This window comes from Tachypleus tridentatus, chromosome 11 (genome assembly GCF_004210375.1).
Source record: "Tachypleus tridentatus isolate NWPU-2018 chromosome 11, ASM421037v1, whole genome shotgun sequence".
NCBI lineage: Eukaryota > Metazoa > Arthropoda > Merostomata > Xiphosura > Limulidae > Tachypleus > Tachypleus tridentatus.
Window position 1 is genome coordinate 68,659,233 of NC_134835.1, and position 16,683 is coordinate 68,675,915.

Consider the following 16,683-nt stretch of genomic DNA (forward strand, 5'->3'; position numbering starts at 1 on the left):
TGTTCATGTAGCCTCCGTTCTGGGAGTCTTTCTCACTCCATTTCCGATGTCCCACTCAATGTCTGAAACACTGCTTCCCTCGTCCTTTCCCAGTGTTTGATATACTTTCGCTACGTATATTTGTTTTTCCTGGTTTTTGGTTCCATCTTGATTCTTGCTCTTCGATAATGATCATGTCGGTCCCTGTGACCTCTCCTCTTAAATAGAAACATATGTGGAGAGTATAAGTGTAGGAATCATTCTAAACTAATGTGTTATTACCAGGATTGTATTAAAAGATCACACTAGTCTATACTTACAAATTACCTTTAACGAATCAGTTAATGTCTTGTAGCATGATTTGTTCACTTTATGTTTTCATGTTAAACTGCAGTGGTTTGAGTTGTGGTAACACACAAAGCTCAAGAATTAATAATACATTTTTAAACATCGTGTGAAATCTCCGCGAACGCTGGTCTTTCGAATAATTTTATTCAATGTTTTAGAAAAGAAAAAATATGGGTGAAAGTCTTTTTTTTTACTTAAAATAAAGCTATGTAATTGTTTCTCTGCAGTTTGCCGAAGGAAATCGAACTTCAGATTTTAGCGTTTTAAGTCTATAAATTTACCGATAGCCTACGAGAGACGGACAATAAATTTCTTGTTGGTAATCACAAACCTAAACAATGGAGTGTTTGTGCTCTGCCCATAGTAGGAAGTCTCGATTTTTAAGCACTATAAGCTCTCATCCCACCGCTGAGCATCCAGGGGGCGTGAACAATAGTTTTGGTTTACGTGTTGTGATCACAAACTTACACAATGGGTTATCTGTGCTCTGCCCGACGCGGATATCGAACCCCGATTTCTAAGCGCTAGAACTTACCGCTGAGCCACCTGTGATACAAATAATAGTCAAAATTATGTTGTTCCTAACATTAATGTTGAAAATAAGAATATCACAAAAATAAAAGCATCGCAAACTTAAACCTGTCAAAATTATATTTGGTCAAAGTGATACTAAATTTGCACGTTTAATTATGGTTTGTCTTTCTACCTTTATGTATATGTATATACATATGTGTGAGTATGTGGTTTTTGTTTTTGGAAACGGCATTTGTTTATTACTATCAATGTGAAGTTAACTACTACCGAGAGCTGTACCGGTTGAAAGTTGGATCTATCAGTAAATTGCTTCTGACCAAAGACATCCTTTTGCGAAAAATTGGTGAGGTGTTCCTATTTAATATTAACGTTACATTAGATGTGTTGAACATTATCTGCGTCTGCCTTCATTAAGCCTAATATTAGAATCATCAGCACCGAAACAGGGTCGCCTAGTTTGACGTCAGCAGCTATTTTGAACTCGTGGAAGATACTAACTGATACTTTTGAATATCTTTGTGATGAACGTTAGGACGAAGAACTTTAATTGTCCTTCTTTAATGCAAATTATGTAGTGACGTAGTCATCTTGCGTTTCATTATACATAGGTATGTGGCCGTTATGGGAAGTGAAATTCAAGCTTCGGGAGATGGTTTCCCTTATAACTTCGAAAGGACTTCAACTATTTTATTACTTTTCTGCTTCAATAGGAATAACTGCCTTCCTGAAACGGGATTAGCAGGGTTGGATGTGATACTTTGTGGGTTTGAGCATCCATGTCCATTCTTGTTTTTTAAGTTACAGTGTCGTTCCACGTGCAAGGCTTAACTGCGAAGATTAAACTTAATAGATGATGTACCTTCACGGCTGTGTGGGCTCTACTTTTGTAGTTACCTTTCTCACAAACTGTGCTATATACACTAGTTTTAAGAGTGATTTTGTAGAGTAGATTGTAATAGTATTAAATCTTTAATGAGCTACATCTGTCTGATGTCTGTTGTGAACGTCGTCCAAAACAGACTTTATAGCAGGAGCAGTTCGATAAAAATCTACTTTTATTCGATCGTACTGTCAGATAGATGATACTCGTTTTTGGTCTAATACTCTAATTGTTTGAAACATAACGGATTTACTGTTATATGTTTATTTTAATAGCTAAGTTTGTTTCAGTCTAATGCATGTAACGTGTATTCTTAAATGTGTATTGAGCAAGTTCCATCTGTTCTCTAAATTTGTAGAATATTCTTGATAATAAAAATCAATAGTATATAGTAGCATATCTTTAAATATTGTTGAACTTTCGAGAACGTAGCCTTAAAGTTTATAAATCGACTTGCCAAGAGACAATAGAATATTGTTTGTTCTCTACAGTCAGTATAATTGTGGCAAACGCTTATTAATCGGAAACAACAGATATTTGACCAGGAACATGTAAAGATTTCGAACATTATAAACTTCAGTGAATTAACTTCGGCCGTTAGTATTTCCGAGAGGACATTAGATATCTGTCTACCTCTGTGAAAAACAAACTTGTAAACAGCATTAGGCCAAACAAGAATAGAGCTAGCTAGCCTTCCCGTCAAGTGAAGTGTATCGGTGTATCAACGTAAAATTAATTTGCTCGTCGTGGGCTTGGACCGTCTATAAAATATTCAGTTCCAGACAGACGATTGAATAATGTTTGTAAGTTGGTAAAATTTATGCATATAAATAGTTATTTGTAATATTATTTATTATAAGTTTTTGTTTTTTTGAATATTAAAATATATTTGTGTTAAGATAGAAAATTGTGTGTATCATTCATGTTGGTAAGTATGATAAATTTAATGTATATCGACATTAACTTCGAAATTGAAAATAACAGTTTCGTGTTGTTTGAAATAATAATGCACGTAACATAATAAATCGGAGATTCGTCCGAGAAAAATTATAACATGTAACAAAAAAGTATAAAACTCCTTTGAAAAAAAACTAACGTAATTGTTATATTTTCTTGAAGAATATACAAGTAGATATATAGAAAGTTTGTTTTAAGGTCCACTTGTGCGTGTTGGATGATCAAATAAAAACGTACGTGCTGAAGGTTAAGTGTTTAATTCAATAGGAGAAGTACTTTTACAAGAATTGTTAACTTTATTGAAATAGATACTTAATATTGAGTTCGTGACTCTTTATTTTATTTGCTTTACCTGTACAAATAAAAAGTGTGCTCAGTTAGCTGTATTCAACACCAGGTTGACCTTTAGTTTCGATCTAAGAAGGTAGCTTGTTCTGATCGAAAGTTAATCTTTAATAACGGGAGGTGGTCTCTGTGAACATTTAGCTGCTCGAAAACATCTGATGGTAAGAGAGGTAATCAAACCCAAAGGTTTAAGAAGTGGAATGAGTTTGCTCTTTACAAATCAATCGAAGTTCGAATTGTGTGGCAACAGTCGACAACGTTTTCGTTGGCAGAGAAGATAATGATGTCGTAGTAAATGTCCAACATTTACTATGAACCCTGAAAGGGGATCAGTTAAAGGTTAATTTGTATTTCAGTTAATGGTGTCGCGGATCTTCACAAAGTTGATGGCACACTTACTGTTGACAAGTCCAGCAGATTCTGGTCCATCTTGCCATTTTTTCAAGAACACGACTCATTTTCTAGCAAGGCAATGATCCCAAGTATAGATTGTTGTGACATTGCATGCTGATGTAAAAAGGCTGATGGAACATTCACAACCGTAGTTCAGCTTGAACAAGATCCCAGTATGAACATTCTTGAGGTTTCAAAGGCTTGTTTACAAGCTTATAAGGTCAAAAAAAGATCAAACAGGTTGATTAAAATGTTTGAAATTAACTAGAGGAAATCAGATGCAGCCCGTAAATATTAACTTTTAAATGTATAAACCGTAGGACGGATGTTTCAAGGTGGACAGTCATTTTAGTTTTACCTCCTTAATGACGTAGCAAGGACGTCACGATCAAAATACCTGAAACCAGTGCTAAACAAAACAGACGTTTAATGTCTCATATAGCACGAAAATCTTAATATTGAACAAATGGTTCGTGTGGTACAGTTCAACCTAGTGGAAGACTTAGCCTACGCCCTCTTTTATTAAATTATTTTAAAACACGACATTGCAGAGTGTATTGTGTGGCATTATATATATATTATCATGTTTGATTTAATAGCTCGAAATTTTTAGGGTCTCGCCTGCTTGCACGTAAATTATTATCAAATTAGTTTTAAATGAATGGAAATTAAGGCAAAAATTTAAAAGCATATTTATTTCATTAAATAATTCTACATCTCAACACTCTGATGGTTGCATCATTTCTCTTACCAATATTAAAAACCGAGTTTCGAATCCTGTGTTAGGAAACACACCGATGACCCTTGTATGACTTTCTGCTTGACTCCAAAAAACGAAAAATATTATGGTTGGCTGCTTGTTATTTCTGTATTTATAACTCTTATTTTTTCGGGGGAGGGAGTTGAATGTTTCTTTGTTTTTTAACTTCGCGCAAAGCTACACAAGGGCTATCTACACTAGCTGTCACTAATTTAGCAGCTAGTCATCACCACCAACTCTTGGGCTACTCTTTTACCAGCTAATAGTGGGATTGACCATCACTTTATAACGCGCCCACGGCTGTAAAGGCGAGCATGTTTGGTGCGACGGGGATTCGGACCTGTAACCCTCAGATTACGAGTCAAGTGCCTTAACCACATGGCCATGCCGGGCAGGGGCTGGATATAATACTGGCCTAGCTATGAATCCGCGGAAACATATTGAAGTGTTAATTAATCTGTTTGAGCTGCCTTAACAACACGCTACCTTTAAGTATGACACCTGTGGCACAGTGGCATGTCTGTGGAGTCACATCTCTAGAAACTGGGTTTCGATACCCGTGGTGGGCATTGCACAGGTAGCCTATTGTTTACTTTATTATTAATTCTAAACAATCACACTTTTAAACATTCTTCAGTCCTTTATTTATTCTCAATATAAATTGTAATTATTTTCTAAGTTTACGTTTCGGCTTCTTAAGATACGAGAATATTGATAATTGGCTAGAGTAAATTAAACTATGATATATATATATATATATATAGATTTTTAAGATCGGTTTGATTATATCAGAAGTAGGACTTATGCGTAATTTACGTGTGTTCTGTAAGTCGTTCTATCACCACATAAAAATAAATCAATAACTAAAAGTAATTATTGATGCTCCTCCAAGAGAATCTTGTTCATTTAATGCACTGCACGAAGGTTTTTTCAACTGACGTCACTGATCCTAATAGAATGGATGACACATTTCCAGTTATCGTCATTGATACAATTGACAGATTTTCAACTGACTTCTCAGATGGTGGCAAATGGCTCATGAATTGACGTCATATTCCCGGCCGACGTGGAGTTTTAATTGACATTAGAATGTCTTGTGAAACGTATGTTAGTTCTATTCATAACAACTTTTGAAAAGTAGGATGTGTAAAATCTTGTGTGATAGTTTGTAGAATGTCGAATGTATAACACGTGGATCTCCAAATGTTACCACCGCTTTCAGTAAAAAAAAACATGTTGCAAGAACAGCAACGGCACCCCTGTGAAAGAATGATTTATAGATTTACTTTTTCTGTATATTTCGTAAAAAAAAAGCCACATTAAATGTTAAATCCAGCTTAGTTCAGAAACACCAAGAGCAGTTCTTACTGAGATGTGATTCGATTTCTTTGTGTGTTTGTTCTTCTAAGAATGTGATAAAAAACTGTAACAGCCTTCTTACCTTAGGTTTTATCGTCATGCGAATTTTCTAAGAAATTACGTGTACATGTTTTTAGTTTGTTTCTTTGTTGTTCGTTTTAATTCTTTTCATTCTTACCACTGGACTTTGGTGATATCTTTTGAGCAAATATTAAATGAAATGATATTTTAAGACAGAATGCATTTAAAGTCCAATTACAAGTGAGACAGTTCATTGTTTTAAAAGAAATACTTATGCTATTTCAATTACATTCATATAAGTTTTAGGATTTTGAACATGTGTCCTTAATCGACTACGAATGAAGTAGCAGCGTGAGAGCTACTCATTATATACACTGTCCCTCTTTTCAGTGTAGTAGTTTCGCGTGTGTTTTCAGAGGCATTAATTTCCTTGAAAACAAGATCGATACAAAATATCACGACTCACAAGATTTCTTAGTAACACAAAACATATCATAATATCTATTTTTTAGATCCTTACATATTTCCTTGGTCTGTATAAAACCTTTATTTGCGTCATAATATACTCCTTTTTTTTTCTCTTTGGTTTTCACACTATTTCCAATAAATATGGGGTTTTGTTGTTTGTTTTTTTCCAAGTATGTAAATTGTGTACAAACGTGTGATAAAGCTATAAGAAATTTTCGATTCGTAAAATTAGGTTTAGATGCTCAGAAACTAACAAGATATCTGAACGTTTGAGTAATCATGGGATCGAGCAGGCACCTCTCGCACACCTAACATTAACCTAAACCGCTAACTTCTTGTGTCTGTTAGTAAGGCAGTTTTTAACTGTTCATATTAACCAATTACGAGAACCTTCCCATTTTCTAAACAAACCTCCTCTTCGAGCGTCCTCTCAGGTTAATGGGAGGGCCTTTCGTTAGCTCTAATATATTTTTTTATCTATTACAACTTTGCATGCCTTGGGATCGAAACCCAAGTCGAAAACTGAGTCAAAAATCAATTTTCTCTTTTAATAACTCAAATTATTTTATTACCACATTACATATATGCTTTATTTTCTCATCTCGTGTTATAGATCTGAAAATACGCAAATGACTGGGGATACCAATTCAGTCTTTGATATATACAGATGTGTGCAGTGTTTGCACCTAGTATTTTAGTAGTTTCAGGCAGTTTTGTCTGTTCTCCTGGTCAGTGTAATCAAAGCGCATCTGTAAGATCTGTCCTAGGTCGACTGCTTTAGAACATATGGTACAATCTTGTATCACTGAAAGCTTTGTTGATACTGTCTTTGAACCCCTTCTTGCGATAACCATTACTGCATTTTCTATGTCTCAGTAATCCATACAAGGTCTGTCTGAGGAGGCAATAGTCAAACATTCTGAATCACATGACCAATCCATCTAAGCTGAGATTTAAGGAATAATGAGGCCCGGCATGGCCAGGTGATTAGGGCGCTCGACTCGCAGTCTGAGGGTTACGGGTTCGAATTCCTATCACAACAAACATGCTTGCCCTTTCAGCCGTGGTGCGTTATAATGGGACGGTCAATCCTACTATTCGTTGATAAAACGGTAGCTCACGAGTTGGTGGCAGATGGTGATGACTAGCTACCTTCCCTCTAGTCTTACACTACTAAATTAGGGAAGCTTGTGCAGGAAGCCCTCGTGCAGCCTTGCGTGAAATGCAACAAACAAACAAACAAGAAATATTGCTCGATGCTGATGGTGTTGGTCCTGTCAATAACTTCATTGTTTGTGACTTGATCTTTCCAACAGATGTCCATGATTATTGTGATAAAGAACATATAGTTAGTTGAATTGTCTTTTATATGGAGTCCATGTTTCACAGCCATCGGGGATAGGAAAGAGCTACAACTTTGCAAATACCTTAAGCTTATGATGTGTTGGCTCAACACTCTTAATACAGAGCTTGTTCAGGTCTTTCGCCTCTTATTGTGAATCATAACTGAGATCTCTTTGTCTAATAAACCATCATTGGAAATAGTGCTTCCAAATATTTTGTATCCTGAACAATGTTTAGTTGGTTTCCCTAATATAGGTGGAGGGAGTTGGAACACTCGATATTGGAAAGTAGTGGAATATGACTTTCGTTTTTACGTAGACTTATAGTCAGAAAAAAGAGTTGAGATGCCTCTGAAAATCTATCTATCAGTGGATTAAATGTCATCCTGGTCATGATTCATGAGAACACAGAAAACATCAGAAAAGTCTTCTTGATGGTACCTTGTTTAGATATCATGAATATCTTTCGTGGTATGGGAGAGTAAGGAAGCAAAAAAAAGGTGGTACCTACATTCATCCTTGTTTCGCTGCATTGGAAATTTTAGAGGTGTCTGATAAGTCACCATTTGAGAGGATCTCGTATATTCATGGAAGAGTTGAATATGTGGACAGAATTTCTCGAGTAGCTTAGACTTTCAAGAGTTGTCCAAAGATTAACTCTTTTGACCATATAAGATGTCTTTGAAAGATTAAGTGGTACAGCATACAGCTTTTGTTTTCACTTCGTACATTTCTTCTTGACTTATCTCACCAAATATGTCGCCCTGTGTACTGCGGCTCAGGTCTGAAACCACAGTACACCTTAGGGTTGGTATTAATGACGCAGTTGAGAATGCAGACTAATATTTCTTCAGTAGTCAAAATGAATGTGAGTCTCCTGTAGTTACCACAATCTTCTTTGCTGCCATTGTTCTTAAAAAGCATCACAATGATGGCATCTCTAAAGTCAGGTGGCATTTCTTCCATTCTGGTGGTGATGCTGTAAAAGGTCTTGATTCCTGTTTAGCCCGCAACTTTGAAGATCTCATCTGGAATCCCGTCCTTGCCTACATTTTCACAGTTCAATTAAAAGATGGCTACCTGCATTTCCTGTACTGTTGGAGAAAAGTCAACACCTTTATACAACGGCTTATTGTCGTTGTCCCCTCTGTATACAGTAGAGGAGGTGTTCGTTATGTATAAGGTCCATAGAAAAATCAAAGAACATCGTAAAGTTACTGACATTATTACCTATTATAATTTATCCTGAACCAGTCTCTGATTTATTATATTACGTACACTACATATTAAGATTTCAAGTTTTAGTTTAGAAGTTAATTGAATGTGAATACGTATCATATTTATGATATTTGCTAACAAGCTCAATACACACAATTTTCTTTATTAACAAAAGTATATTTAATGTACAGAAAACAATACAATTTATGATAGTTATGTCAAATAGTTATTACGAATAATTATTTGCATACAAAAATTTTACAAACTCACAAACAACATTCAATGTTCCATCTGGTCTTGAACTGAATATTATATCGACTATCTAGGTCCATGAGGCGCAAATTACTTTTATGTTGATAAACAGATGTTCTTCACTTGACGGGAATGCTAGCTAGCTATGTTCTCCACACGTAAGTTTATCCTGCTGTTGTACGATGACTTCGTAGAAATACTAACGTCCGAAATTAATTCACTGAAGTTTGTAATATTCGAAATCTATAGTTTTCCGATTAATAAGTGTTTGTCATAATTATAGTTTCCGAGGCTTATATTATGCTGACTGAAGCGATCAAGCAATATTCTGTCTCTTGACATCTGGTAATGGCTTGCTTTCATATGCCAATCACGCGAGATTCTCGAACGTTCAACAATGTTCGAATATTTTCGTAAAACAAATATTATTGATTGTTATTCTCAAGAATCTTCTACAAATTTAGAGAGCAAGCGGGACTTGTGCAATACACATCCAACAATATACGTCACATACATGAAAATGAAAGAAACGTAGGTATTGAAATAAACATGTAACGGTAAATCCCTTACAATATCTTCAAAATTTTAACTTCCTCATGTTTTCTGTTCCACAACTCCTCTTGTATGTTATGCAATTGAGCCTGGATCTTACTCTGCAGTGCTAGAAGTAATATTTTGATGGTTTACATCAGCTTGTTTTTCTGTTCATGAAAAGACTATTTATACTCTTGTGGAGTTTTCAATAAGAACAATATTCTTATTGTTCTCGTCAAACCAGTCTTAGCACACTTTTTTCTTGGGACAAAACACAATTCTGGCATTTTCTATAACGATTTTTTTAACTGGTTCCATTGTTCGATTGGGAGGCCAGTCAGTGGTGTGATGGCTCCTAGTGTTTCATGAAGTTCCTGTTATAACTGATAATGGTATCTGATGGGATTTAGTTTGGTCAGGTTGAATGATTATCTGTCCATATTGTTACATTTATGTGAAACAGGACCAATAAAAAGGTTGAAGATTGCTCTGTCTAATCTGTTATCAGTCCAGCAGTTGGCGCCATGCAAGTCTCTGGTATTTTTTTTTATGTCCTGGATGTCTATCTGACTGATAATAACAAAAATTAATCATGCGCCAGTGTTTGGATCTAAGAAACTTTGAAGTTGTTTTATACTTGTCTACCTGTTTGAAAATGATGTTTGTGATCAATAGAGTTTTACTTCATGCATTCACTTAAACGGAGTAATCCACTACTGTTCATTTTCTATATATTATGTTTTTCCATTACATTCCTGAAAACATTCTTGTCTCTGCCATTCCTTGCACTGAAGTCACTTAGAAAGATGAGTTTGTTATTTGCTTGAGTGGACTTCATTATGTCATAATAGAATGGTTCTTTATCCTTGTTAAGATTGGTGCTATTTACTGATGATAGTGACTTAGCGTAAGGGTCTCACCTGAAATCATAGTTTTGTAAGATGTTCATTTATACCTTTTGGAAGCTTTAGTAGTTGTTTCTGAGATGATGATTTGATTGCGGATCCATCTCCATGGATTCTGTCTGTAAGTGCTGCTTTTCCGCCTTCAGGTTTACTGACATAACCTTTTTCAGCCAATATGGTGGCACTCAGCAATGAAATATCAATGTTGTTGTATGTGAGCTTTCTAGGCTCTTCTTCTTTCAGGACTTGTAGTGTTTCCCTGTCTACGAATACTTAGACATTCCATGCTTCCATCTTGTTGTTGTTTTTTATATTTTCTACTGCTAGATGGCTAGATAGCTGATCTGCCACATGTGGTAAATTGGTTAGATATTTTAGAGCAGGAAATGTTTGAGGTACCTTTTCTAGCCTTAAAAAGTGTGAGAAGTGTGGTCCTATACAGGGCTGCTCAATCGCCTGGGATGCTGCCCATATCTTCTGCTGCTCCAAAGTTCAAGGTTGAAGAACCATTGGTCTCAGGATTGCTTATTTGCAGAATTGTGACCATTACTGCAAGTGTCCACCTCCAACTTGTTTTGCCACGCTCCCCAAATCTGCATGACGTATAAGTAAATTTGAAAGTAGAAGAAAAGGAAGAGGCGATGAGTTGCACAAAAGACATCTGTACACGAGGGTTTTTTATAGTTGGCAAATATCCACTGCACAGGAACAATTCCTACTCTCCCACTGAATATACACTTTGTGAAGATGAAAAATAATTTTTTGTAACGTTTTCTATACTCTTTATACATAAACTATGTATCATGTATTACTTGAAACTTATTTTCTTTAATAGCGTTTTTACCAGTTTAGAAACGACTGTGTAGAATATGCTAACATTAAAAATACATTTTAAGATAGTATTACAAAAACATTGGTTTAGCTAACTGATGAGTGTCAGTTCGTATCAAAATCCAAAAGTTTTGTAATTTTTTCGTTTGCATTCATAACAGTTCTAAGAGACATTTTCCGGACGCATTTTTACCTATATATAATGACATATAACGTTTCTGTTTGTAGAACATCAAATTAGCTTCTTTCTTATCTAATCTGAAATAACTATTTCCCTCTTTATTGTTTGTATTTTTGAATTTCGCGCAAAGCTACACGACGGCTATCTGTGCTAGCCGTCCCTAATTTTGCAGTGTAAGACTAGAGGGAAGGCAGCTAGTCACAACCACCCACCGCCAACTCTTGGGCTACTCTTTTACCAAAGAATAGTGGGATTGACTGTCACATTATAACGCCCCCACGGCTGAAAGGGCGAGCATGTTTGGTGTCACGGGTTTCGAACCCTCGACCCTCAGATTACGAGTCGAACGTCTTAACCCACCTGGCCATGCCGGGCTTAGCCCCTCTTTATTAATCATATCTGGGAATTTTTGTTGAAGGCAAGAGCACTTTGTATTTACATATTGAACAATTCAACGATTTTAGTTTTTGTTAAGCAGGATGAAGTAACTTATATAGTGTTATGTGATTTTGTCTCCTATCAACTAAATAATCTATATTGTTTTATTTTTATCGGATATATTAACGGACAACGCTCTTAGTAAATTATCTACACTTACTACCCCTTTATTTTATAGAAATCACATTAGCTTATAAGGCACTAATTGTGTGATGTATCAGGTGACTCTTTGAACAATAAAAAATTCAGAGATATGATTATACCATGATTAGCCTACAAAGTGATGGTTAGAAGCAAAGATATTTCAGATTTTCAAAATATGATAATAGTGGCATTCTTAATACGATCATTTTTATTAAATTTCATTTTTTGGACCGGCTTTTCAAAACAAAATATGTCCCCAGAATATGTTATCAGTAACAAACAAAAGAGAACACTTTTATTGATAAGCAGAGAGCAAAAATCTGGTTAAGTTAAGAGAAGGTTCTTCTCTCCTTCATAAGGACGGAATGGCCTCTAGGTCTCAATACATATACGGTTAAGGCACTACCGCCTACTCGGCAGCACTTAACCAGATGTTTGTCCTCTCCTTATCAATAAAGGTGTTAATACCCATACCAGCCGTTCTGAGATACATTTTTATTTCAAGTGGGTTTCTCGTCATCAAAAGAAAGAGAATACGTCTCTCACCAGTAAACACAGTTTATGCTGTCGGCTGATGACGAACCAAGGTTATATTTCAAAATACACTAGAGGCTACACTGTGTATCGTTTAACCAACTAATTAAACTGTGAGTAGCATTTAATGAGCTCTAACTGTACCATATCGAGAACATTGTAAAAAATACCATAAAACACAACCAAACTAAAACCACGTGGAAACAGTGGCTTTAGTGAAACTTATAATAAAGGTTTTGAACAGTAAGTGATTGGAAGGAGAAAATATCTTGACAATTCATTAGGTACTTGACCATGCTCGTATTCTTCTGCTGGTGGTAATGTAACGGTGAATGGAACATTCTTAGGACAAGTGTCTTAATTCAATATTGTAAATGTGTGTTATAAGTTCAGTTCATCAGTTTCAGCTTACACCTCATAATCATAGCGTTTTACATCAGATTATCATTTCTTGTTCTATACAGACCTTTCATGGAGTAATTTCAAGTATTCCGTATCACTTACAAATATTTAAATGTCCGGCATGGCCATGAGGTTAAGGCACTCTGTTTATAATCTGAGGGTCGTGGGTTCGAATCCCCATTACACCAAACATGCTCGCCTTTTCAGCCGTGGGGGCGTTATAATGTGACAGTCAATCCTACTATTCGTTCGTAAAAAGAGTAGCCCAAGAGTTGGCGGTGGGTGGTGGTAATTAGCTGTCTTCCCTCTAGTCTTACACTGCTAAATTAGGGACGAATAGCGCAAATATCCCTCGCGTAACTTTGCGCGAAGTCCTAAAAACAAACACATATTTAGTCCTGGTTATGAAAGCTAATTTATAACACCACCGTCCAGTCCAACATGTAAATCTATAACAACACATTAATTATTTTGTAGTTTTTGATGTTGTTGTTTTTCTATAAATTTCATAACCACTTTTTATTTTTCAACATTTTTATAAACAATATATTAATAAAATAAAGAGTGATTTTATTTTGTTACCTCATTCAATTTTTCGTTTTTACTAAACCACAAATGCCCCGATGATTAAACAAACAGTAATGTAAAGAAACGATAATTAACAACTGGTTTTATAGTTAAGTAGAGAAAGTGGGAAGTTAAATTGATAACTTGCTAAACATTGTCACGAATCAAAGTTGTTACTTAACTCTTCTTTGAGCTTGTAAAGTTAATACCCCTAGTAGCATGGCGGTACATCTGCGGACTCACACCGGTAGAAACTTGGTTTCGATACCCGTGGAGGGCAGAACACAGATAGCCCATTGTGTAGCTTTGTGATTAGCTAGAAACAAACAAATAGATTAAAATACGTGAGAAATAGAACAACAGGGTGAATATTGAATCTTAAGATCGATTTAATATGACAAGAATAGTTTATTGGAGCTCTTGAGTATTTATTGCACATTATGTTACTTGGAATTCTATCATCATGAATGGTAAATCCATGTCCTTTTAGACAGAATTCGACTAATGGCCAAGTGGTTAAGGCATTCGAGTCGTAATCCGAAGGTCGCGGGTTCGAATTCCCGTCACACCAAACATGTTCGCTCTTTCAGTCGTGAGGGCGTTATAATGTTACGGTCAATCCCACTGTTCCTTGGTAAAAGAGTAGCCCAACAGTTGGCGATGGGTGGTGATGACTAGCTGCCGTCCCTAATTTAGCAGTGTAAGACTAGAGAGAAGACAGCTAGTCATCACCGTCCACAAAATTAAGTATTTATATATAGAGAGAGAAAGTGAGATAAAGCTCACGAAAACATTATAGTGATCTTCAATAAGCGAAAGGCGACTTCATTACAGACTTACAGGAAATGTCTTTGTTTCTCAACTCATTTTGACAAGTCTTTAAAGTATATCATTTCTACAAATATCGACGCCTATTTAAGTCCAAAGCATGGTACTACTCTCAAATATATTTACTAGAAATGACATACTTTAAAGACTTGTCAAAACGAGTTCAGAAACAAAGATATTTCCTGTAAGTCTGTAATGAAGTCGCCTTTCGCTTATTGAAGATCACTATAATGTTTTCGTGAGCTTTCTCTCGCTATATATATACTTAATTTTGCACAAAAGCCTAACCCGACTATTTGCCTGGAACTGAAAGTTTTTTCCCGCTAACTTACAATATGATTACATCATGAACACGTCAGATTGGCTACACGATCAGGAAACAAAAAGTAGATGATCTCATCAGAAAAATAGGCGTTTGAAAAGTTAACTTGTTTTTTGTTTTTGCTGTTAGTTCTCAAGGAGTGTTCTTAGACGACTGGATCGAAGTCTTGACTCTTTCCACATGACACGGAAAACATTATCGTCCATAATCATGTAGTAACGTAAATGAAGATCTTATTAAAATAGATAATACCACATGTAATTGATGGCTATTTATGTCAGTGCTTCTCAACTGTCTTAACGTTTCACTCAGAGCTTCATTAGATCTGAATCAGAGTGAATGAGAATGACGGGATAAGCGGCAGGGTGAATGAGTATTATTATTTATAAAACAAATTCAAGAATCAACAGGGAATCTTCAATAGCCGCGTCACCTGAAATGATTTTAAGCAGGATTATGGTAAATTTTTATGTATAAGAATTTTTTTATCTTTTTATTAACTATTGTTTGTGCAGAAGCAATACCAAACTTGAGACGTGCGTACACTTGATTGAATTTTATTGATCGTAAAGCTTAAAGTAAAGTAAACTATGAGACCTTGGGCGTAGTCAGATATATCAGTTTAAGGGTTTGATTTCGTAAGTTCAAAAATGTAATTCGATCACAGATCGATCAAGAAATGACAGAGCTATAAGCTAAAAGTTTGTACTAAAAAAAACAACTCAGAGCCCTCTATGTGCTGCTGTGCCGCGGTTAAAAAGTGAGAAAACACCAAAACGGTATTTTAAGTCTTCGAAACATTTATATAACTTTCACTGAATACTATGGGCACTGTTCCCTCAAACTCTATTTATCGACACAAATAATAATGCTTGGGGAATTCAAAACATCCCACTAAAAATAAATTTTGGCAACACCTAACACAAAACACATGAATCACCCTTCCTTGAATTTAGGATTTTTTAATTTGGTGTTTATATCTTTTGTTTTTTGTAAATAATCGCAAATTTGCAGAATAATGTAAAATGTGATAATTTTAATTAGTGTATCAGCTCTGAAGAAAATAATAAACTCAAATGTTTCTAAGATCAAACTTACCACTAAAGTTTACTTATAATAGAGTTTGGTTTGTTTTGAATTTCGCGCAAAGCTACACAAGGGCTATCTGCGTTGGCTATCCCAATGTTAGCAGTCTAAGACTAGAGGGAAGGCAGCTGGTCATCACCACCCACCGCCAACTCTTGGGCTACTCTTACCAACAAATAGCGGGATTGACCGTTACATTATAACGCTCCCACGGCTGAAAGGGCGAGCGTTTGGTGCGACGAGGATTCGAACCTGCGACCCTCAGATTTCGAGTCGAACACCTTAACCCACCTGACCATGCCGGGCCCTTATGATAAAGTATAACGAACTTCACTGTTAAAATATTTCTCGCTGCCTGGTGAATCGATAATGGCGTAAGTTAATGTCCTACTTAGCACACTCAAACCATGATAAAACCGAATGAAACTGACTGTCCATTACAATAGTAATGTCAATTTATTCTAAGCATTATCAGAAATGTAATTATAGGCTTGAAATTTATTATCTCTATTATTTATATTTTTAACTCGGTCGATAAATCAGTAACTATCTATATTCTGAGGCGTTTTCAAACTCTGAGCTAGATATATATGAGAAATTATTTTCAGAGTTGAAAAAATTGCTGCAGTAGAATAACGTGCAGTCTGACTTCAGAAAAATAATTCACATGCTCATGCATACATATATGAACACGTATACATAACACTTTCTGTTAAAAACGTTATGAATTTTTCATGAGGTGTAGTAAAATATTTTCGAGTCCAGTTATAAATGCATTTTAGTCTCGTCATTTGAATAAAATTCCATGTTAAAAATCTGATAAAAAACAATATACGTACATACTTCAGTAAATCCAGAAAACATTAGGCATGATAATTGTACCAATAGTAACTCGAAAACCATTCTATCAGAAAGTTTATCATTGTGGTGTGCAGACTTTCTGTTTGTTTTAAATGTTTTGTACAGTTGCCATAGCAACTCACGGGTCATCTGTTTAAGCTGACCTTTATATAAAAACTCCAGTGTTTCGTAACGTGGCTTACACACTCGGCTT

At 35.6% G+C, this 16,683-nt stretch overlaps 1 protein-coding gene and 1 non-coding gene across 6 annotated transcripts in view; both read left to right on the top strand.

Moving 5' to 3' along the window:
• LOC143232380 (uncharacterized) overlaps window positions 1-16,683 on the top strand; it is a 137,728-nt gene that overhangs the window by 43,294 nt on the left and 77,751 nt on the right. The gene's annotated exons all lie outside the window — the stretch shown is intronic.
• Window positions 12,208-12,329, top strand: LOC143232943 (U6atac minor spliceosomal RNA). Its single transcript, XR_013017901.1, has one exon. It is a non-coding gene; the product is annotated as a U6atac minor spliceosomal RNA (small nuclear RNA).